Raw genomic sequence first — 24,552 nt, 5'->3', positions numbered from 1 at the left:
TGATATATGCATCGAATAATATGTACACACATTTTTAAACATACTACTTAACACCAGTATAGAAGATAAAGTTAGATATAACTTCTCAGCAATGTAAATACCATATTAAGTTTGTTACAAACACTAACAGTTTCTAGCGATATCCGAGATTATTTTCATTATTATAACAATTCCAGAACTTTGCTACTTCCATTACTTTTTTTCAGCAGTCTTCATCCCTTTCTCTTTCTTTATTATTCTTTTTTAACAATGACCCCATATCTTCAAAGCTAATAATGCTGCTAGAAGACCATATCAAATTTGACTGTTTAACAGTGTAATAACCTGCATGCCAGAGGGACTTTTCTTTCTTACTTTTTTTTCTTTACTTGCACAGAGCAAATCATTGTGATGAAAAGGGCAAAAGTGCAGAAAAGAAAACTTAGGGAGTTGAAACATAAACTTTCTTTAAGCCCTTTTTAAATGGGCTTAAATAAATTGTATAAACTATGTTAGCTGGAGAAGCATGGCTTTATCATAGCTAAATCTGATATTATTCTGCTAATTTTTTGGTGTGCAGATATCAAAATCTATCTGAAAAATGTGAGAATTTCAGGAGAAATAACAGTGACTGCTAATTCTGTTTGTTTCTTTCTCAACTACATACATTTGTAAACTACATACATTTTAAGCGGTTACAAATAGAAGATTTAAAGTGTAAAAATATAAGGAGAGAGTAAATACCGATTTTGCAGAGGGACAGTTTCAAATAATACAGTGGTTTCTGTTTTAAATGATAGTAGAACCCAAGCATACCAGCTCAACTAAGGTTTCAGAGTCTGAGGGCTGTCCACATGTCTGTTATTTACCTTAGTATGTATATGTGTGTGTATATAAATGATATTTCATTCTTTAAATGGGAGAAGAAAAGACAAGCCATTCAAGCCCTTTGCAAAGAGCTAAGATCTGTTGCAGGTTGGAGTCTTTACGATGCTATAACTTCTTTAGGAAACTGCTGCTGATACCTTCTATGCAACTCAGTCTTCAAATTCCTTGCTTTTCTTTATATAATTTTTAAAAATATATTTTCTTTCTTGATTAGGGGAAAAAACACTCAACATTTGCAAAATTCAAACCTCCAAGAAAAAAAGATAAAGATAAAAGATAAAATGCATGTTAGTATGAGTACAAATGAAGAATTCACAGGAACGCTGCACGCAATAAAGGCTTCTTTAGATTTAGATTTACAGTGTTCAACACCTTGAGCTGAGCTTTGCAGTTGGTACTGCAGGGTGGTCAGGAGCACACTGGCAGGGGGCAGTGCTGGATAGTGCATCCAATAATACCATGCCAGTTTTCAGATTTCTTTCTCTGACTGCAGTCATAGTGTTTTTCTGTTTTACTGCTTCCCACAGAAAACGTCTACTTTTAAACAAAGTATAAATGTAAAACCATTTTATTCTTTTTTTATTATTATTATTATAAGAGTAAAATCCGTGGGGTAAAAAGTAATTTTTCCTTTGAAAAAGGATGTGACCATTGAGAATTTGGGAAAGTGAGTAAGAAAAAAGAGGTTAGCTCAATTAGCAGCTGTCATTTAGTAGCTTCCTCCTAGGATAACTTCACTTCTTTTGTTCTATTGTATGGACCAAATCCCATTGTCATGAAGGAGAACAGATGAAAGGAGTTAAAGAAACCTAACTACAGCAAATCTGGTACATTAGTTTTCCAAACTGTACAAAAGGGAAAGACTACTGTTTCTGTTCTGCAGATTTTGCTTACAAAGCAGTTAAGACCTCAGACCTGTGAGCATCAATCACATTGGTGTTTCGGAGTTTTCAGAAGACTCTCATGAGTGAGTATGGATGTTGATGGTTTCTAGGATTACTATGTAACATAAAAGTTGTGAATAGCCTTTGATAGGACATGTGTGTAGTAAATAAAAATTGGCTTTTAGAATGTTTAGTTTTCAAATGTTTAACCAATGCTGTCATTAATCCAGACTGCCAAAGAAAAAGAAATGAAATAACTCCACTCTGAGCCAACAGCTATAAGATTACATGGAGTATGTGGTCCTCAGGTTGAAGAAGATATTGTTTTTACAGGAATCATAGCCATACACTCAGATCTTGCAGAAGGATCCATAGACGAGGATTTCAGCAATCTTTCTCACCCTACACACTCTTTAGCTTTGTGAGGCCTTCACAGATTCAGGACAAAAGACTGCATCTGACTCTCTTGGTTTAACTTCTTTTGATATGTTCTTCATATACACTTTCCATCTGTTCCTCTTATTTCCCCCAACCATACCTGAAATGTATGTGTTGCTTTTGGCAGCAAGCCTGTGTCCATTGAAACAATAATTGCTGTATAACTTCTTCATACACAGCATAGCTTTTAAAATACACAGCTTGTGCCCTGGCCAAATTCCCAAATTGAGCATTCTCTGCTGCTCTCATTTGCATGGCTCAGTCAATGTTTCTGTGGGAAAGCAGATCCACCTCTCTGCATTATATTCTTAAGTGCAAATTGGAATATTATCTCAGTTTTGTTTGAAGCAGGACTTAGTTAACCTTGGTCTCCCACACACCAGAAGGGTGTTCTGATCATCTGGCTACGGTATAGTCTTAGTAAAGCTCCCTGCTGGAGTTATTCCATATTGTATGAGTAATTCCATATTCATTGGGGCAGAGAAGAAGTAAGAGAGGAATAGCTGTAGTTCAATTACTTTTATTTCTACAGGACATCAAAATTCAAGTCCTTTGTCCCTTCTCCTGTGAATATTGAGTCAGTCATATGCAAGGAAAGTCTCAACTAGGAAAGTTTCGCTAAAAAACACCTTGCAGGCTGGTACATAGGCACTTTGTGATGTTGTATAGGAACTGTTGAATCATGGCACTGATTGAGCACCTGGAAAAGAGACCTAGTCAGCCCTGGGAGTACAGGTGAAGGCAATTCATCTGTGTGACTGGAAGGGCTGAAGCATGGCTGCACCTCTCTTAGACCTCATTTAAAGGCTGACTGCCACTGGGGAAGGGTCTCTTCCTGGAGATCCCTCCTTGGCGGGGATTTCCCCTGTGAATGTGGAATCTTCTGATACAATCATCTTCCCTTCCTTTATAGCACCTTCCAATTGTGCTGGTCCTTCTCTTGTCACATTTATGTAATAACACCTTTCCCATTGTACTGATCTGTCCAATTGCTACAGATGTAGAACACTTCAGTTCAAATTCTCAGAAGATCACCTACAGTAGTGATCTGAAATAGGTCTCACCTAATCTCGCAGATTTAAGTACAGAAAAATGAACAGGCTCTGGACAACTCCTTCTCTCTTATTAACTGAACCTCTCTCTAAGAAATAAATATGTTCACTCGCAAGATGAGAGAGTAAAATATTTTTCTATTATCTCTGGAAGATAGAATACTTGAGTGGTTTGATGTTAAAAACTGCATGCGCTCAGTAGTTAACTGTCATTACCAGTTACACATTCACAATGGAAAGCAATCAGAAAGTCATGCTTGCTTGGTGCTGAGATAATAATATCGCAGGCACAATGGCCAGTGAGCTTTAGTGTAGGTAGGAACTCAAATGTCTCATGCTGTCTAAATCAATGATAAAGGGTGCATTTAAATGGACTCCTGATAGTGTAAGATTAGTAAACCGTTTTGTGTCATTTGGAAGTAATGAGATAAACCCAATGCAAGAATCCCATTTAGGTGCAATATAGTGAAAAAATCTACTGGACCTGAAGAATCTTAGAAACACTCTTTATACAGTAACAGTGGCTCTCTGGATGTTAACTACAGCTATGTGTAGAAAACTAGAAAGTATAAGTACTGGTTATATACAGTCCTTTGCATACCTTAGCCCACATAGGATGTTACCAATTATTACTGCAGCTCTATCAAGTGGTTTATTTCTTTTTTTGTATTATGCATGCAATGAAGGAATAAAATGCTGATTGTGTGTGGCATGCAAAATGTGTAAATAAGACAAAATGCAATGCAAAAAAAAATTTATACTGTGCAATTTTGAGGTTAGACATTGGTCTGAAGCTGGTAACATTAAAGGCACCTCAAAGTTTTGCAACTACTTTTCTGAGAAAATTGGAAAATTCAAATCTCTGCTGTTTACAGGGATAATGTGTATTGAAGACAAAATAGCAAAGTAATAGCTATCGTTACCTAAGTTCTTGCTTCTGAGATATGTGTGTATATATATATACTTCTATAAGGCACATTATTTTTTTTCTATTCTTGAAGTGGGACTTTATTGCTCAAATGTTTAAATATAAAATATCAAAAATGTTTTCTTTCTCCCGGTTTTCACAGATGTTCTTTATTTTTAAAGTAAATACCAAGGGTGCTTAGAGCCAAATGCTGATCTCATTCTATCCAAACAAGCCTGCCAGTTTCAGTGCAGTTGCTTAAGCATTCCTGTTCATGATTTTCTCCCCTCTCATTTTCCCACCTATTGTCACTTTCATATGCTTCAGTAGAGCCTAAGTTCCATATCTAAGAGTTAAGAGTTGGATGCTCTTAACACAATCCCAAGTGGCTCACACTGCCAAGTTTTTCTTTTTCCTTCTTTTTATTCTTTTTTTACGTTGGCAAGAAACCTTGATCTTCATTTAAAATAGTGATGAAACTACAGAGTAATGAAAAATACACTAGAGATGCTGCAAGATGAAGATTTTATGAAAATATCCCAAAAGCAAGAGAGGGGGATTTTTTTCTACCTTGAACTGATAACTGCAACTTTCATGGTGACAGTCAACTTTAACCATACATTAGCTTATCATAGGTTACAATATGTTTTATCAGACACATAATGAACTTTCTCTGGATGCAACCTACATAGCCTTCACTATTGAAAATGATATGTTTTACAAGGAGATTTCTAGCTGAAGTTACCTCAGTGGAAAGCATTACAGAAGACAAGTGAATAGTTTCACCTTTACTTCACTAATTCCCACAAGGAAGTTAGTGTCTAGCTGCTGCTAGCTATTAATTTGAACGTAACATCTCTTTGTAGCAGTAAAGATGCACACTTCACTTAATATGCAGGATTGCTCTCATTGCTTTGGTAAAATGCTTCTAGATCGGGGGTTAAAAGGTCTTAAACTGTGGCAGTAGAATGTCATGTTAAGTGACTAAAGCAGTTTTTTTTTGTTTTGTTTGTTTGTTTGTTTTAAGAAAAAGGTATTTTTGACCTTGCTTGAGACAAGCTATGATTTCCCTTTGTGAAAAAAGCCAGCATGTTGGCATTGAAAACCTTCAAACTTTCTGGAGATAGTCAAAAACCACCCAGATGCTTTCCTCTGCAACTAACTCTAGGGAACCTTTGCTCCAGTTGCTCTCCATAAACGCTACGATCAAGTATGTCTAAACGTGGTTAGTTTTCATTGATTAGCTTTTTGCAGGAGACATTTGTCAACAATTCCAGTATTATTTTCCCTCATCAAGCCTTAAACACAGTTCAACGCAAATTCCTTTTGATCCTTTTGCGTAGATGGTTCTCATCAATTTCTGTTAGGGCTGATTATGAAACTCTGCTTTTCGAGTCTGTAACAAAATTACTTGGTGAGCTAGCTTCTTGTGGAAGTCTTTAGTGCTCCAGTTTAATAACTTTGTCAGCCTACTTTTATAGAAAGGTGTTTTATATATATATATATATATATACACATATGTATGGTAATATGTATGATTAGTAATGTTATTTTGAAGTGTATATAGTTTTGTTTGAATCTTTCATACTACACAAAATATCTGAATTTGTGAAATATTCCAATATTATTCATTTCTCATGATCACTTGACTTTCAAAATCTGTAATTGGTTTATCAATAATGTACAGATTATAACTCAAATTAGAAACACCTTGAAGATTATCAAAGATGACAACTGTTTGATAAATAGATAAGCAAGTTTAATAACCTGCTTTGTTAAATAGAAGCTGAAATTAATCAGCAGAGATAATCACATTTAAAAAGAGACAATTATTCAATTTTTTTTGAAATTATAATCTCTCACCAAATGAAGCCATTTCCTTGGCTGTCTATCTCCCAGCTGCGCAGAAGTGTAGTGTTTAGTACAGTTAGTTCAATTAAACAGTTGAGAAAATGTCATTTTACATATTACTACCTTACATTTTACTGCTTCTTTCCAAGCTGTGGGTCTGCCAGGTTCCTTTGGGATGTATTTTAGAAGCTTCATGCTCAAAATCAAGGTATCTCAATTTGTAATTCAAGTAACCATCTTTTTCCAAAGTTCATATAATTTCTTAAACTCTAAGGGAGAACATGAGCATTCTTAACTTAAGAGGCTTAACCTTTCTCACTTACCAGCTATTGGTTGCCAAACTGTGTTCCAAGTGTAATTCAGGTTATTATGATCAGATCAGAAGCAACTTGATTAAGCACTGGAAATCACACAGAAAGTACTGTGTTTAATTAATTGTGAAACGTATATTTGGTGCTTTTTGCACAAATTTGTTCCAGATCTTTCAAGATATTCTTGTTTTATTTTTTTTAAAACATCTCTGAGAGTGTCTTCTAATCTTCGTTATCTGGACCCTTCCCTGGGTTAAAATGTTGTATGACGTGCATATATTAAAGCCAGCCAATTAAGCACTGCTTCTGCTGAGTAGAATATCTCCTTTATCTCTGCACACCATCAGCGTTCTAATCACTTCAAGCAATGATCATTTCACATTTCTATGATACGTATAAAAATTATGCTATTCTTACTAAGTCTTGCTACATACTTTATTTTTATATTGCATTCCAGACTATCACTCACTGTATAATGTCAGAAGGATTAATATCATCAACATCGAGGAATATGAGAGCAGCTCCCAGTTCCTCTAATAATACTTAGCAAATTTAAATGCCAGGGTTGGGAAAATGGCTTGCAAATTACAGATCATCATCAGAGATCTTGAAAGTATTTTTTCAATGAAAAAGAATCTTCATATTTTTGATTCAAATTGGTAGATAAGAAAACAGTTTCCAAGACACAAAAGTAAAGCTAGAATGAAGAAATTTGTTATGATGTGGGAACATTCTAGTCTTAAAAAAAACAGGAATAGATTGATCAGGGATTGCAAAGGAAAAGAGTGATGCTTAGCTGCTTGTGGGGTGTTTTTTTATTATTATTATTTTAAACGTTTGCTTTCTGGGCAGTTTTTTTACAGTTTTTTTTGATTAGTACATAACCCTGCTCAGAGCTTGAATCGTGCTCTTTTGTAAACAGCTCTGTAGGGAGCACTAAGATTCTGTCTTAGATGCTTGCTCAATGTCCCCAGGAATTCAGAGCTCAGGCTCTAGAACACAGGTTCTTAATTACACTGGATATGTCTTTAAGCAAACGCAAGGTGGTACATCAAGGAATATTTTAGAGTTCCAGAGCAAGTTAAGGTGTCTGAGTAGACACAGATTCAGATCTCAGTGTGCTTTTCATTAATCGGTTCTAATTCTCTAACTTTCCCCTAACCTGGAGGCTCTCTGTTATATTCTGGAATTTCAGAGTTTTGCTGTCTTTCTTTTCCCCGTCTGTAGTCTTCTTTGATACTATCATAAGCTTTCAAACTTTCTTTATTCTAAGTCACTACTGAAAGCTGATTCTGATCAAAGGTCAGAAAAGGGAGAATATTAGCTCTTGTATTGAGATAAGCTATTTTATCAGTGGTTATTTCAAACTTAGATGTTATGATTAAGGAATCCCTGTTTAAAAGTCTACCTATTAGGAAAAAAAAAAGTCTTGAAAGTAGGTTGATGGTGACCAGCATGGATCTGTATGCAAATAGAACAAATTCAAGTAGGCTCCAACAAGCTTTAATGCAAACTTACTGTAGCTTTTCCAGGTTTAAAGATGATTGTCTTTTCTTATCCTTTGTGAATGTGACAGAAATTTCACAGTTGCTAATGTGAAATGACGCACAATGGCAAAAATGCTCATGTTTTGTAAAGGTTTATTGATGGGATTCTTGATAGCTCTGCTTTCTGTAGTGTTTTAATGCTTAATTGTGGGAAGATTTATCCACGGTATATGTTGACTAGTTCTATTTCTATGGAGAAGAATAATAGAATTATCTTCTAGCTCGGATCTCTTCTCTCTACTCCCTTGATAATTTTCTGTTTCTATTTACAGGAGTAAAATCAAAAACAGTAAGGAGTTTGTGTCTGTTCGTTTGTTTTCTTTTACAATCCACCTTATTTATATCGCTATTTGTCTTGAACTTCTGGTCACCATTGTTTTACATGGTAGTATATGGTTTGCATCAGTATCATAGAATATATTGGAACTAAGAGCAAAAATGTCAGAAAATTACATATGAATGTATAAAGGCTGGGGAGAGAAGGAGAGCAGTGCCGCATATGCTGAAATATTGCAGACACTGTGCAACAGATGCAAGATGTACAGTGTATTATATGCAAGCCACTTTCAAAATAGTAGGTCTGTTTATATGAGTAAAGTGAACAGGTTTAAGCCCACAGAAATTCCTTTACTGACATGTTCTTACTTCTTTAACTTTATTTATTGGTATTTAAATGTATTATACAAGAACAAATCTTTTTATAGATACTGCAACAGATGGTCAAACACCATGCTTACCTACAATTATATCTCAAATCAGTACGGATGGTTATATCTTCAGAGACAATAAAGGAACAAATGTTCACAGGCAAATCTGAACCATTAAAGGCCCAACCTGCCCTGCAGAAATTCAGCAAGCCAAACAACGTCCAGAACCTACACCTGGTGCTCCTGTAGGCTGGAAAGTCTGGTAGATGAAAAGAAGGGTTAGAGTTCCTCCCAGCTGAAACAATTCATTAGTTTGTGTAAATGAGTTTAAATTGCATCAGCTAAAATCGTGTACTATATATATATATATATATATATATACACACTAACTTAAATCACAGCTTTTAAAAGCATTATTTTTAAGGCAGTGTTTTTGAAACCTTCAGAGTGCAATGAAGCCTAAAATGATAAAGTAATAAGTGTTTTCATTTGGCTAGGAAAAATAATTTTAGATAAACCACGACAATAATTTCTTTTGGCTTTGGAAAGAAGCCAGCAAATCAATTATTTGCTCAGCTCTATTTGCAGCTACAGAAAGTAGTCCTAGCTTGAATATGGCTGCAGAGGCAAACGCTGCTTTAAAGGTGGGTACTTCTGCACAAAGCTGTTTCACAGCCACCTTTCTCACAGATGCTCAGTATACTCAGACCTGGCCTGATTAGTGAGATACATACAGTCAAAACAGGACTAAGCATATACCCATGGAGAAAATGTAAAAGAGGGTGGCTACAGCAGACACTTATTCTCAGGTAATTTATCTCAAGGTTATTAGTGGCTGGTTAGCTGATAAAAGGATGCTATTGTGTTTTCACCGCTCTGATGCAGATTGAATCAAATCATACTGCTTGCATTTTGGTATCTTGCAATAGAGATGGATAAAAGTATTCTTTAGTATATTTTCCTTTCAACATCAGTGATATGGCTTTCATTGTTGCTCTAAAACAAATCACAATCCATCTTGAAACCCTAATTCACATAGGTGAAGATTAGACTTTGACCCATTGTTTTAAGTATTCACTTTTGCATCTGTTGTCTGTCAAGTTTTGCAGAGTGTTGTATTCATTTTAATTTCCCTGAAGTGTCTGGTTAAAATTAGTTTGTGTTTGCCTGTTTCTATGCTGGAGAGGGTGGAAATCAAGAGAACCTTTTAAAACCAATAGGTTCATAGTGAATAATTACGTATTTAATATTTTTTTTTCTGTATGCACTGCAAATCCCTCAAAATTATAGTTTATTTGGTATTTATTGCCTGTTGTTGATATTTGTTAAAATATTTTATAATACAAACCTACTGATTCCTTAATTCAAAACTTCCTTGGAATTCATAATGTTTTTTACTAGTTTGCAAGTATGTGAAGATTTTAAAATACCATTAAAATTAACAGTACTGCTTTGAAAAGGCCATAAAAGAGCATGTATGTCCTTTAGGGAGAGCTTAGTACTGTACTCTTCAGTTGTCAATTATTCTAACTGCATCACTAACTGAATTGAAGGTGAGCCTCCCTTTCACTTTCTGCTATCTCTTTTTATAGGTCTTTATTTGCTTGCATTATGTTAGGCAACAGAAATGTGATCAAGGAGAGAGCAGTGGATGTTGTGTACCTTGACTTCACCAAGGCATTTCACACTGTCTCCCACAGTGTTGTTATGAAACTTAGAAAGTGTGGGATAGATGAGTGGATGGTGAGGTGAATTGAGAACTGGCTGACTGGCAGAGCTCAGAAGGTTGTTATCAGTGACACAGAGTCTGACTGGAGGCTGTAACTAGAGGTGTTCATCAGGGGTCAGTGCTAGGTCTGGTCTTGTTCATCACCTTCATCAATGACCTGGATGAAGGCACAGAGTCCACCCTCAGAAAGTCTGCTAATGAGCTGGAGGAGTGGCTTACACATCAGAAGGCTGTGCTACCGTTCAACAAGACCTGGACAGGTTGGAGAGGTGGACAGGAAACAACTGGATGATGTTTAACAAGAGCAAGTGTAGAGTCTTGCACCTGGGGAGGAATAGCTGCATGTGTCAGTACAGATTAGGGGATGACCTGCTGGAGAGGAGCTGTGTGGAGAAGGACCTGGGTGTTCTGGAGGACAACAGGGTGGCTGAGCCAGCCTTGTGGCTGAGAAGGGGTGCATTAAAAAGAGTGTGCCTAGCAGGGAAAGAGAGATGATCCTTCCTCTCTACTCTGCCCTGGTGAGGCCACACCTATGGAGAGTACTGTGTTCAGTTCTGGGTTCCTCAGTTCAAAAAAGAAAGGGATCTACTAAAAGATGTCCAGTGCAAGATCACAAAGATGATTAAGTGCCTGGGGCACCTCACCTATCATGAAAGGCTGAGTAAGCTGGGTGTGTTCAGCCTGGGGAGAAGAAGACAGAGGGGGAATCTGTTAAATGTTCAAGTCAGAAGTGATAGAATGTAATGGAAGAGTCTCAGGTCGAGGCAGAGGAGTTTAAATTAGACATTAGGAAGAATTTCTTCACAGAGAGGGTGGTCAAGTACAGGAATTGTCCAGGGAAGTGGTGGAGCTGCTGTTCCTGGAGGTATTTAGGAGACATGAAGACGTGATGCAAAGGGATGTGGTTTAGTGATGGGACTCTAGTGATTAGTCATGCTGATGGTTGGGCTTGATGATATTGAAGGTCTTTTCCAATCTAAATGATTTTCTTATTATCTCAAGGTGATGGCTCTGTCTGTGTAAGAGACCTGATATAAGCATGTAAGCCATTCAAGGGGGTGGGAGTAGAAATTCTACATCCACAGCACTTGATGTCTTTTATGATTCTGTTAATTTTTTAAAAATGAAGATATGAGCCTGAATCATCTCTACTGAAAAGAGTGCAAACCACTAGAAGACATCAAATGGGAATTATCTCTCAGTATCCTTCAACCAATATCACTTTCACTAAAACCCAACTGAGAAGTACTGCTGGTAATTGTTTCTCTTCGCTCCTGGATGGCTGGCCTGCTTACATCAGGTCTCTGCATATGCAAAGAACTATCATATGAAGATTATAAGAAGCAGTAAAGGATTTTTATGGTTATTTTTATTCCTCATGCAATCTGTCAGATTTTTTTCCCAATACTTTGTATTTGATATGGCAGGAGAAGAGAACACTGCTTTACTAATGGAATGACCTCTGAGATTTGGTAACAGAAGCTTCACAGAACAACTACTAATGGTTAGTTAATCTGTGTCAGTGACTACATTATCCTTTGACTCTAACTCCTTAGTACTCTTCAATGTTTTATAGTCAGATTGTGCCAAAATAATACAATTTAGTATGTTTACTATAAAGTTTCTTAACACGGTATTTATGTTCCAGTCACTTGTCTGGGTTTCATAGCAAACCATTTGGGGATTTGAATATGATTTCCAAACCTGTCAAGTAAATGGGGCTGATTTTTCATTTCCAAATGTAAGGTAGATTGCTTTCCTGTTACTTTAGCTAAGCCTGGAGGATTCTTGTCTGTTCTAGCTGCATTTCACCCCACTGCATTTTCAGAGTTATTGAATATGCAGTCAAAGAAAAACTTTTAACTTACGGCATTGAACTAAAAACACCACCTCCATACAAAAGGGAGCAGAATGCAATTCGGATAGCATCCCATTAGTAAACTCATGAGTCTATCAAATTCCAGATTATTTTGTCATCCTGTCTGTAGGGCTAAACTACTTCTGGGTGTGCCTTGGTTTCTGTGGCCAGTGAAGCTGAGCCAGTAGACTTGAATGCAACCAAAAGCCCATTGAATTCCTTCCTGACCTGAGTGTCCTTGTATACACTTGTATACATTTCTGTGCTTGAAATAGAATTTGACCCTCTAAATGATAGATTGAAAGAAAACTTAAGAAACAATAAACCCAAGCAACCAATAAAAATAAAAATAAAAATCTTTCAGTAATGAAGTTGTTACCACTATTACCACTATGTGAACAGATCTGTATGGCTTATTAGCAGAAAATCTCTATGATGGGGAGGAGGAGGGGAGGAAAAGAACCTAGGAAATTTGGAAAGATCTCTAATGAAAAAATAGCCTGGTAATGCTGCTTCCAGTCCATGAAATCAAGTATCGTAATACAGTTCGTTTTGCATTGTTTTTCAGATAAATGTGTTTTGTCATGGCATGATAGTCTGCCTTCAAATCGTAGAATGGCTTGGACCAGATGAGACCTTAAAGACCATGCAGTTTCAGTCTCCCCACCCATGGGCAGACACCTTGCACTAGACCAGGCTGCCAACCTGGCCTTGGGCATCTCCAGGGATGGGTCACCCACAGCTCCAGGCAGCAGCGCCAGGGCCTCACTCTCATCTGAGTGAAGAATTTCCTTATGACATCCGACCTAAATTTCTACTCTTTTAGTTTAAAACCATTCCCCCTTATCATATCACAATCTAACCATGTAAGAAAGCATTCTCCATTCTGTTTATAATCTCCCTTTATGTACTAGAAGGCTGCAATAAGGTCTCCCTGGAGCCTTCTCCAGGCTGAACAAGCCTAGCTCCCTCAGCTTTTCTCCTTAGGAGAGGTTCTCCATCCCTCTGATACCTTCATGGCCCTCCTCTTGACCCACTCTAACAGCTCTGCATCCTTCTCATGCTGGGGGCCCCAGGCCTGGATGGGTTATCAGTAGGGCAGAGCAGAGGGGAACAATGCAGCCCCTGACCTTCCAGGCTGTAATTCATATGGCATCATATCCTTCTGCTAAGACAGAAGAACTTCTTTTTCTTTGGGGTATTATCTGCATGGCATTAGAATTGTATGAAATTAGATTTTGATGAACTTTCTTTCCTACATTAACAGACATACTTAATACACACCAAAATTGAGTTTATGCCTCTACTTAGTTAACTTGCCAGCCAGCCGCTCCTCCTGTGTCAACTGCAACTGCTATATTGAAAAAACTTTGTATATGTTAACTTAGATCAGTTCAGTGTTTTTTTCATATGTATTTTATAATTTTGATCTCTAAAATTATTCTAGCTGTGATTTGAGCTCCTTTTCCTAATCTCCTATTCTGAAAATAGCAACTTCCTGTTACCCTGGTTAAATTCAAACTGTGTTACTCTCTAGCTGAAAATGAAGATTATAGTGTTTGCACTTTAAGGATGAGTAAAGTTTATTAACTCGGATTTGTATGGCAACAGGCCAATATAAATAGGAATTAATTAACAGGAAATGATTTTAAACACTTAAAATTCGAAGAAATATTAAGTCACTGAAGAGCACAGACATGTAATGTAGGGACTATATCAGTATACAGATCATTCTCCACAAAACATTATGGAATTATAAAACACATTTATCCTGTATACTAATATATTGCTACCTGCTACCTGAGAGATTCCCAAAATGATAGCTCAGAAAACCTTAAAAATGGAGGGTAGAGAAGAGAAAAAGATTGATGCAATTGTAGGGCCCATAAGCAAAATTTAAGTCTGATACAAACATTGTTAACTCAAAACCATTCTAAGGCTAAAAAAAAAAAATAATAATAATTTCTAGTGAACTGATCTACAATACGATTTCATATTGCTAATCATTTGGTAGTAGCTCTGGGTACTTAAAATATCTTATAGATGTTTAACAAAGCTGCAAGAATGTATTTAGTAAAGAAGACTTAAACTAGCCTAAGTATTCTATGATTGTTAAGCTAAAACCTTGCTATAAATAGTGTTTTTTTCCATTTAATATATCAGTCATTAATATGGGATCATGGCAATATTTATTGCCTTGGACAGGAAAGCTTATGAGCAGAAGCTTTGTTAAGGATTGCTGAGAACCTCTGAAATGTTACAGTTGATATGCAAGCCCAAATCCAGATCTTTTACTTTTCTCTTTCGGATGTACATGCAAACAAGCATCTATACACACACATCTCACTCCTTCTCCTTCTCATTTTGTGGTCCCATGCTCTGTCTTACAGCTGTGATGATCAGTTCAGGAGTCAGTATTCATCCTGCAGGCTAGATGAATTCTCAAGAAGGCAGGAAAGCCTTCTCTTTGTAGTGGAGTAAGCAGTGCAATGCAGTTGTATTGATGTTATTTTTTTGTTCATATGCTTGTTTTGTAGGATTTTTTAAGTACCATCCACTGGAAAATGCATTTGGAAAGAAATGAAACTCATAATGATGTTCTGTTGAAACAAGTGTTGCTTGGCTTACTGAAAACCAGAGGGAAAATAACTATATAAAATCTTCATTTTTCAAGAGCAGAAAGCAAAAATTATATTTAATTGGACAGTTGTGAATCAATGAAACTGTGTACACTTTCGTGCATCTTGGCAAGAAGTCAGGATTCCTATGTATAAGAAATAAGGATCAGAACACTTCTAGACTAAAGTAACTTCTTACTTTGTGTGTTCTAGGATGAGATGATCTTTCCATTCTAAATGTATTCCATTTCAATACTGAAGCTTTTCTGAAGCATGATGTAAAAAGTTTGACTCTTTTTCAAGAAGATTAACACTTAATTTTAACATCTATTTCATAAATATATTAAGAAAATAAACTGCTGGAAATGACCAGGTTTTGATATCACATATTCTGCAGTCACTCAAGTCCATTGGCAGATTTTTCTGATATTTTTTTTTGTTTTATATTGTGGATTTCTGTTTCTGTGTCCTCTGCTTTTCATTCTCTGATTTTATTTTTTGCATATATCCCTTTAATACCTTCAGTGTTTCCCAAATCTTGTGAAAAATGATTCTCTAGTGATGCCGATTCTTGAATTTGATGGTTATGACATTGCAGCTGTGACTTTAATTAAGTTTATTTTTATCCAACTGTTCTGCTTGGTTGGTTTTGTTTATTTCTTTTCCTTTTATTATTTTCATTATGATTGTTGTATTGCTTATATGCTTAATGTTTCTTATACGTCTTATACTAGCAAAGTATCTGGAATGGAAGCATAAACCAAGATCAGTTGTTTCTAGGTCTGTATTTAGGAAACTGTAGAAAAGTACTGTGAAGGAAGTAATGCAAAAGGTGTCTGGAAAGACTTCCATGCTTGAGATGTGTTCTTTGACATATATATATATATATATATATATAATTTTTTTTTTCTGAAAAGAAATGCAAGCTTCAGCAGTGGAGAAATCAGGTGCAACAGCTTTATTTTTCAAACTGTGGGGATTCCGTTACAAAAAGAATCAAAGGAAATCATTTCTTTGAAGGACTGTAGAAGGGGAATTACTGATAAGAGAGTGTCTTGCTGATAAGAAATTCAATAGTCACGATGATCTCTAATGAATTTAATAAATGGGAGACAAATCTTGAGTTATTTTACACGATGCCAAAAAGGCTATGTCTTCTTAAAACAGAAGGAATGAAAGCAGTAGGTAACTTGCTGGGGCGATATCCTATATCCTCTTGCTCTTTACAACAGTGCTGCTGACCACGGAGAGGAACGAAGAAGGAACGGTGTGTGTTAGTAGACTTACCAAAAGTGTAACCGACAAAGACTTAGAGAGAATTTTTGGAAGAAATAGCGAATTTCTACTCCTTCCAATCCTCAGGAACAATAGATCTCTTGCATTGAGAATGCAGTTCTCTCCCTCATAGCTATAGCAAATGAATTTTACTGAAGCTTTAATCTGAAATCTAAAAGTAAGTTATTTTGTCATTCTCTGCTTCACTTTTGATCTGTATACCAAGTGCTTCTTCATTTTAGGCATGAAAATGCCCATATGTAAGTTCAAATAGGACATAAGACTATCTGAACCACTGAGGGTTAAGCTACAGAGCAAAAAAAAACAAAACAAAACAAAAAAAACAACCAACATTTAGAGCAAGTTGTTGAGAGTATTGTTCAATAAAATATTGTAATTTAGTACAGAATTAAAAGGTTTGAAGCTGTTTGAAGCTGAAAGTTTTCCAATCAATATGATTGAAGATTAAAGTCCATGAAAACAACTATTTAACAAATACCCTTCGGCCCACTGATCCTGAGAGTATTTAATTTCATGTGTGTAATTTATCAAACATGAGCACGCAGCCTTTTTACCAGTCAATGATAATATGGTCCAGTCTTAGAAAGCAAGGTCTAATCATGCAGTTTTTGACACTGTTAAAAAGTGGCATGAATACATATACACAAATGTATGTCAGCTATATGTTCACACACCACAGGGGCATGCTTCTAAAACTAAAATGATGTAGCTTTCTTTCTTTTCTACTCACCTACAGTCTTTGTGCTTGATGCATTTTCTTCTTTCTTGAATTCATTTGTTTCGTTAGTGATCTAGAATAGAAAATTAAGGTGAGGTAGTATTTTTTTCCAATTCATTTCTCTGCTATAGGTCTAGATAAGGTTTGTTCTTCTCATTGTTTGTTTTCTAAGAACTATTTCAAACTGACAAATAGGCCTATCATCTCTAGTAACATCATCTATAGGGAAAAAGAGGGTATTGATAAGAAGTATACTCTTACTTATTTCTTTACCACCTCTGTGGAGGAAAATATTTTCACTTCTCCAGTGTAACAATTTACAGTGGAAATGATTGCAGACAGAAGTCTTATCCATAGAAATACAAAAATGAACAGGACAGCAGGATGTCATCCCGGTCACAAAAGAGTATCAATTATGTTTGAGTATTCTAGAAAGACTTATGTCTGAGATGTTCTGAATAATTCTATCATTGGAGATTTTACCATCTTCTAGGCAATCTTTTATGCTGCTTCTCTATCCTTACTGTAGAGGCTTTCATAATATCTATCCTGAATCTTAATTGCTGCAATATAGCACATTTCTTTTTGTCCTATCCATTATCATTATTGAGAACAAGTTATTTCCTTATTCTTTTGAAACCTCCTTTTATATATTTGAATGCTATTATCATGTTCCCTCTCAGTTGTCTCCTCTTTAGCTCAATCCTTTCAAACTATAGCACAGCTCGTTTTCTCTGGACTCTGGTCATGTTGCTCTCCTCGCTGTTCTCTCAATTGGCTCATGTCTTCCTGGAGTGCGATATCCAAAATTGTTCCTGGTATTCCTGCTGAGGTTTTATTAATGCTGAGCTGAGGGGAAGAATTACTTCATATTTTTGCAGGCTATGCTTGTGTTTGCACATTCCAATATGCTGTGAGCAAATGCCAACTCATAGTGTCACCCTGAGCTATGTTCAAGCATGGAGGCACTCAGTAAAACCAGGCACCAAAAAGTAAACAAGTACTGATTGTTTTACCCTCCAAAATATCTATTAGATAAAATAAAAGATGAAGATTTATTGAATATTTATTGATTGAAAATGTAATGAAAAAAAGCCTTCATCTTGAAGAAAAATAAATTTGTTTACCACAACAAGGTATCAGTGATAAGAATTCAGCAGTTTAGGAGTGTTCTCATGCAATGCACCAACCACTGGAAATTCCATCCTTTTATCAAGAAGACAATATGCAAGCTTGTTAAAGTGGGCTTTCTCGGTCCTTATGTTTATATTCAGATAGGTCAGAAAAATTTCTAATGAAGCTTATGAATTTATGGCTACACATTTCCTTGATATCTGCTGATCTTATTGCTGAATCCAAGAACCTTGGTTGTACAGCAATTTGTCACTTTTCCTGTGAAGGGATCAGGTTAGCAAAAAATTAGCAAATTAGCAAAAAACTAACTGTTGTTTACTGTATGGGTCTGTATTGAATAGTAGTGCAGGAATTCCCTGCTGCTACTTATTTCTACATTCAGCATTTTCCCAACTCATAACAGCACTGCAAAGGAAGAAGCAAACTTCTTCAAATGCATAACTAGAATTTTCCTTCTGAAAAGCTAATCTAATGAATCTGCTTATCTCTGAGTTTCTTCAGTGGAAGAAAGCCTTTGCTGTATTGCTTACACATTATAAATGTCCTTTGAAGGAAGGGGAAAAAAAAAAAAGAAACACCAACTAATGATATATTTTACATACCAAAAAACATTTTCTTATACTAGATTGCATAATTTGAAGCCCTCTTTCACAGAAGTAATTTTAGAAGTTTTCAATACTGTAAGTTGTTTCCCCCTGTTCAATAGCTTATTATAATTTAAGTATAATTATATTATGCCATATATAGGTCCATTTTTCTGGAAGAATTCCACAAGAAGGAAATGTAGTTGGAGAATGTACTGCATATCTAATGGATATTTATTTTAATGGTATACACATTGTTCTAAATCTCTTTTTTGCATTAACGATAAATTGATCATTAGTATGAAATAGGTGAGAATAAATAATAATTTCTAATAATTCGTAGCTCACATTGATGTTGTTGGAATGTTTTTAGCACTGAGATTGTGTCCAGGTCCTTGTCTCCTGTCAGTTCCATTCAGGTCATTGGCTAAAACCACCCAACACCCTGTCCTTCAGCTCTCATTTTGTGGCTTCTACCAGAGCATACATATTAGAGCCTGAAAGAATGCAGCACCATGTCATGTATGCTCTACTTCATAAACCTCTTCTGTGACTGTAATCCTAATGGGGAAGTTTTCTTAGCCAAAACAGGGTTAGTTGTCTTGTATAACACAAGCAAAAATGCTACAGTGGGAAAGCAAGAAACAGGGATCTTGGTCCCAAGCTTTGTGTTAGGTTATAGGACCAAAGGCATATTACATCACCTTTTCATGCAACCGAGTGTAAAACATGTGTCCTGTTAACATACCCACACACAGAGTGTATCTGCATTAGGTTCTTGACAGAGATTTGTATCTGACCAGAGGTTTGTATCTGACCATCTAAACTGACATGAGTTGTGTGTCCCCATCTCACACTGAGCTTTACCATCAATACTTTTAGTTTAAATGTAGCAACACTGATTCATATTTCTCATAAAAAAAGATTATATTTTCATTAAAGCTAGCTTACAGGAGCCACGTAAACATACTCAATAACAAGCACTGTAAGCTTATATCTAAACATTTAACCTTCCTTCAGTACCTTCAGTACTTTGTTCTTCTTCAGTAGGAATTGAGTGAAGATGAGGTGAAGGCTTGCAGACTATTACTCAGAGTAGGAGTTTTATGGAGTAAAGTGCACTGATTTTCAGCTATAGCAATTATCTAGTTTTGAGTTTAGAGGCAGTTCTGAAAAGCAATTGGGAGAAAATGTGTTCAGTCCCAGCTAAAAAAAATAGTGATGAAAAAGAGACATCTTAATTTTTTTTAAACCAAGACCAGAAAAAATGTTGAAAGGAAGCATCATTTTCAAAATAATCTTAAAATGTGATGTGTTAATTTTTCTAATATATTCTTTATTTTTCAGTACAAATAATTTGAGATCTTTTCATGTTATAAATGGAGGAAAGTTTCACTAGAAGTTCTTTCTTGCTCCACTCAGTGCTTTGCAAAGCACTTTGATATATCTGCATGAGAAAGACTATTAGCAAGCTTTTTTAAACAAAGCAGCCACAAATCAGTAGCCTGTGCAGTACAAACTCCACTAACAAAACAACACTGCTGCAAGAGGCAGGGATATGGAAAAACCGTGATAATTCATATTATGTGATTGTCTTCCTCCAGTGCATGGCATAATTCTGATTAAAATTACTGGCAGTACTCAGTGTGCATCAAAGAAAAAACAGCTCCAGGAACTGACATCCTGTTAAATCTGGAAGAGCTATTATAGGCTAGTGGTTCAGTGTGGTTTTTGAAAACTTCCTAATGAAAAGCCAGTATGTATTATGCCCCTAAGCTTTTCTGGGCAATAATGCTGAACTACGTAAGCAAAGATGGCCAGCAATACACCCATATTTTATACTGAAATTTATAATAGTTTTTGCATGTGCAGAGATTTAAAGAATGTGTTTTGGACCTTTTTGTCCTTCTCAGAATCAAAACTAGATCCAAGAATCACAGAATGGCCGGGGTTGGAAGGGACCTCAAGGATCATGAATCTCCAACCCCCCTGAAAGCTGCCAGCTTTCTAAGCCTTTAAAAATATGTATGCTGCATGTATTTTTTTCTGATTGCACCTGTTATTATGCACTGAAACAAGCAGGTAAAATTAGGCAAGTTTTGATAGAGCCATAAAGTGTCAGCTGAGAAGCCTTACATCTTCTTTCCTGCCATAACCTGGTTTTAAAAGATAAGTTGGTTGTGATTCTTCATTTTAATTATGTAACAGTTGCCTTGTCTTAGCTAAGAAAATGCTTAATTAATTAAGAAACAAGACACAGGCATGAGTTAAATGATTTTCTGTTTCCATTCTTTTTCCAGTTGCAAGTATTACTTGCACATATGCTAAGGAGAACAGATTTGGTCCTACAAAGCCAACTTACGGTGACCATTCTTTCCCATGCAACCCGTCCCCTCAAGCAAAGATAATCAAATATACACAGGATTCCCATTTATCTATGTGTAAGAACTGAGGAAGGCCCACGCATCTATAATTATTCCAAACATTGGCATTTATTACGAAGTGATCTCAAACTGCTTTAAACACAGTATTGGCTCTAATTCCACACTGAATGTTCGTTAGAGCCTTGTAGTTACAAACTCATACGTGCAGAGGACTTAATCCTGCAATACACTGTTTAATAACGCTTGAAGATGAAAGCAGCTGAAACCTTTCAGCATTGGTGGTAAGAGTACAATTCTGCCAAGCCTTACTCATGCAAATAATCTTTATCCTTATGAGTGATAACATTGACTTGGCTTGTCAATTAGCTATTAAGTGTCTAATGGCTTGTAGTGATATGCTCAAGGTTGCCCCAAGTTTGACAGAAACAGCTATAGGACTTCCATCTTATCCATACTACAGAGGGTAAAGAACAAGTATATGTAGTATATCACCTGATAGCCTAGCAATGTATCTTCACAGAACTGGATGCAAAATGTGCTGTGACAGTACTGTATGGCTACCTGCCTTTCTTTGAATACTTCGACCAAATTATCTGTATTTTCTCTATTAAAATCACCTATTGTTGTCATTAGGAAAAGAAAGGACACATGTATCACTAGATATTTTCCATCATTAAGTTAATTATCTATCTGTAGATTGTGTAGCAGCTTAATTTTTCTTGTGCTAATGATAGTCCCACTCAAAAAAGTGCAACATGAAGGGTTTTATCTGTGTTATTCATTGGCTAGGAAGTGATGTGTTTGGGACTGTTAGAGCTTCTCTGGTGACTATTTATTTAGATTGGAGAAAAAAAGAAATCAGTTTTACTTGGGGAAAAAAATAGCTAGAACTTTCGTTTAACATTACAAAAGAAGGCATTGCTTAATCCCTGAAGTAGGAAATTGCTTTTCTTCATGATCCATTGCTTTCATACTGTTTCTGGCTGCTGGTGCTGAAGAAAAGAAAAACTGTGTTCTCTTTCTGTTTTCACTGTATCTACTTTCTTATCCTCTGTGAAAACTTGACTGTTAATTTGTTGTTGAAGTAAATAAAGGGAGGAGGGAGCCTGCGCTATTTTGAGGCTTCTGAAAATATGGAAGCAAAGCAAAAGTGTATGCAGGAAACAGAAAAATGAAATTAAGGATTTGAAACAGCAAATCAAAGCTGAAGACGTGTGGTTTTTCTGTTCTTCGGATTGCTGGTTTGAGCTTATACCTACATTGGGCAGTGTGCTCCCAGAAGATGAATGTAACTAAAGAGTGCCTTTCCTTGTGTTCTGATCTCATATGTACACAGAGAGACAGCAAGTGATAACAGAAACAAAAGGCATAGCTGGCTGGAAATTATGCTATCTTGTTTCACTTTGCTTAGAACTCATTTTTTTTTCTGTTAAAGCACCTATTGTTTTAATTGCTTCTAATATGCATTATGAAATTATGGCATGTTACAGCTCAGGGCTGGAAAATGCTAATAGACTGTAGCTAAGGAATGATAATTTAACTTCAGAAGTTGGAGCACTTAGTGATTGCCTGCTATTGTTGGGACAGGTCACAGAATGCATTCCAAAGTAATTAAAACTTAGCAGTTGCGGTTTATATTTTTCCCCTCCTAACAGCAGAAATTGTATTTTCCTCTTCTATTAACAGTGATTCCTGCTTCTTATAATTATGTTGGGGTTTTTTTAATTTGTTTTATCCATTTAGTCTTGTAAATTAATCAAAGGTTATGCTAGCAAAATAGCAATTTGAAAATAATTATCATAGTGAGTTTTTGATACAACGGAAAAGAAGCATGTAGGTTTTATTTTGAGGTTTTGCTTGTGCTAGCTCGATGAGGAAAATAGCAAGACCACACCATATGCCCAATAAAAGCTTCATTAGAAAGACATTAGCAGAGTAATCCAGGTTAGTCTGTGGTTTATTTTATTTAGAATGTAATAAGCTAAGTTCATTAGTTTGCAGACTTAATGTTTTCTACTGTACCTCAAAGCAACCAGTAACAATTCCGTTGAGACTCCGCAGATCTCACTGACACCTGTCAAGATAAACACATGGCTCTCTGGGGGAATCATCTTGGCAACATAACTGAGAAAATCTGGAAGAAAGTAAGTCTTTCACACAAAAAAAGTGTCACACGTTGTAAACTTTATTAATGATTTTTCGCATGCCTCTGAGGTCGTATATCTCTCTTTAAAGCAGGAGGAAAAAAGTCAAATCAATCTCTGAAGAATAAATATTTTGGAATGTACAATACTGCATTTGGAATGTATTTTAAAGAACTTGAAGGATATAGAATAATTATGCAATTTGAATTGAGCCTCAGAAAGGCTGTCTAAGACCAGCAATTGAATTCTGCATTCCCCCAGGGCTAATATATTAGATTACAAGGATTATTGTAGTGACAGTATTTTTGCCACTGCATTTAAGATTGTCAGCATTTCCATTTTAAACCTGCGTGTTCAGAAGTTCATAACTCAGCTATAGACATTTTCTTGGCACTACAAACACAGTTTCTGCAGAATGATGATGCATTTTCTTTAAAACAAACAAACAAAAGGCTTAAAGCTAAATAAGTATTTGGACATTTTAAAGTTATGAATGCCAGAAGTTAATGGTGTCCTCTTACAATTCTGCTTTTAACTGTGGTCATTTCTACATCCGATCTGTAACAGTACAGCTGTCTGGGATCTGAAGCAGTGTGTTGATGAGTGGACAAAATGATAGCAAGATGTTCCTTACCATTTTCTTTCTCTGTTAAAATTGTTACAGGACAAATAAGTTGAAGGAAGGCAGTGGGTAGGACTCCACCATACATCATCTTCTTTTCCAAGGACTAGAAGGATAGGGAAATAATCATGAACCAGGATGGAAGGCATCTGAGAAATCACATCAGGAAAATATGCTTAAGAATGTATTCATAGAGTTATACAGTGCTTTGAGTTGGAAAGGATCTCACAGATGATCCACTTGCAGCCCCCTGCTTTTAGCAGGGTCACCTCCCACTGGATCAGGCTGCCTAAAGCCCCATCCAGTCTGGTCTTGAAAGCCTCCAGATAGGGCATCCACAGCTTCTCTGAGCAACTTGATTCAGTATCTAAACATCTTCCAAATAAACAATTTCTTCCTAGTATGCAATCTAGATCTACTCTCTTTTAGTTTAAGTGTCTTACGCCTTTTTCTATCAGCGTACACCCACCCTGATAAAAAGTACCTCTCCAGCTCTCCTGCAGGCTCCCTTTAAGTACTGGAACGCCGCAATGAGGTCTCCCTGCAGCCTTCTCTTCTTCAGGCTAACAAACCCAGTTTTCTCAGCCTTTCTTCACAGAGGAAGTGTTCTAGCCCTGTGATGATCCCTGTGGCCCTCCTCTGGGCATGTTGTAATAAGACCATATCTCCTGACTGTTCTTAGCTTTAGGCATTCCACCATTTAGGTCTTTCCCTTGTACCTGTGGGCTTCTCACCAAAGAAAAGGTGATCAGCTTTCTATTGCAAGCTCTTCAAATTCAATTTCCCATCTTAGGACCATTGCACTTGGAATTTAGTTTTAGCTTGGTCCTGATGTGGCACTTAATATCCCAGCTGTTATGTAAATCATAACAGGAGCTACACGACAACCCAAAACACAGACTTCTATTTATGAAGATCTTTATAAACAAGTATGTTTCACTTATTCTTTGTATGCTGTACT

The sequence above is a fragment of the Meleagris gallopavo genome, chromosome 2, assembly GCF_000146605.3.
Source record: "Meleagris gallopavo isolate NT-WF06-2002-E0010 breed Aviagen turkey brand Nicholas breeding stock chromosome 2, Turkey_5.1, whole genome shotgun sequence".
NCBI lineage: Eukaryota > Metazoa > Chordata > Aves > Galliformes > Phasianidae > Meleagris > Meleagris gallopavo.
The sequence above is the reverse complement of the archived record's forward strand: the minus strand, read 5'-3'. Positions refer to the sequence as shown.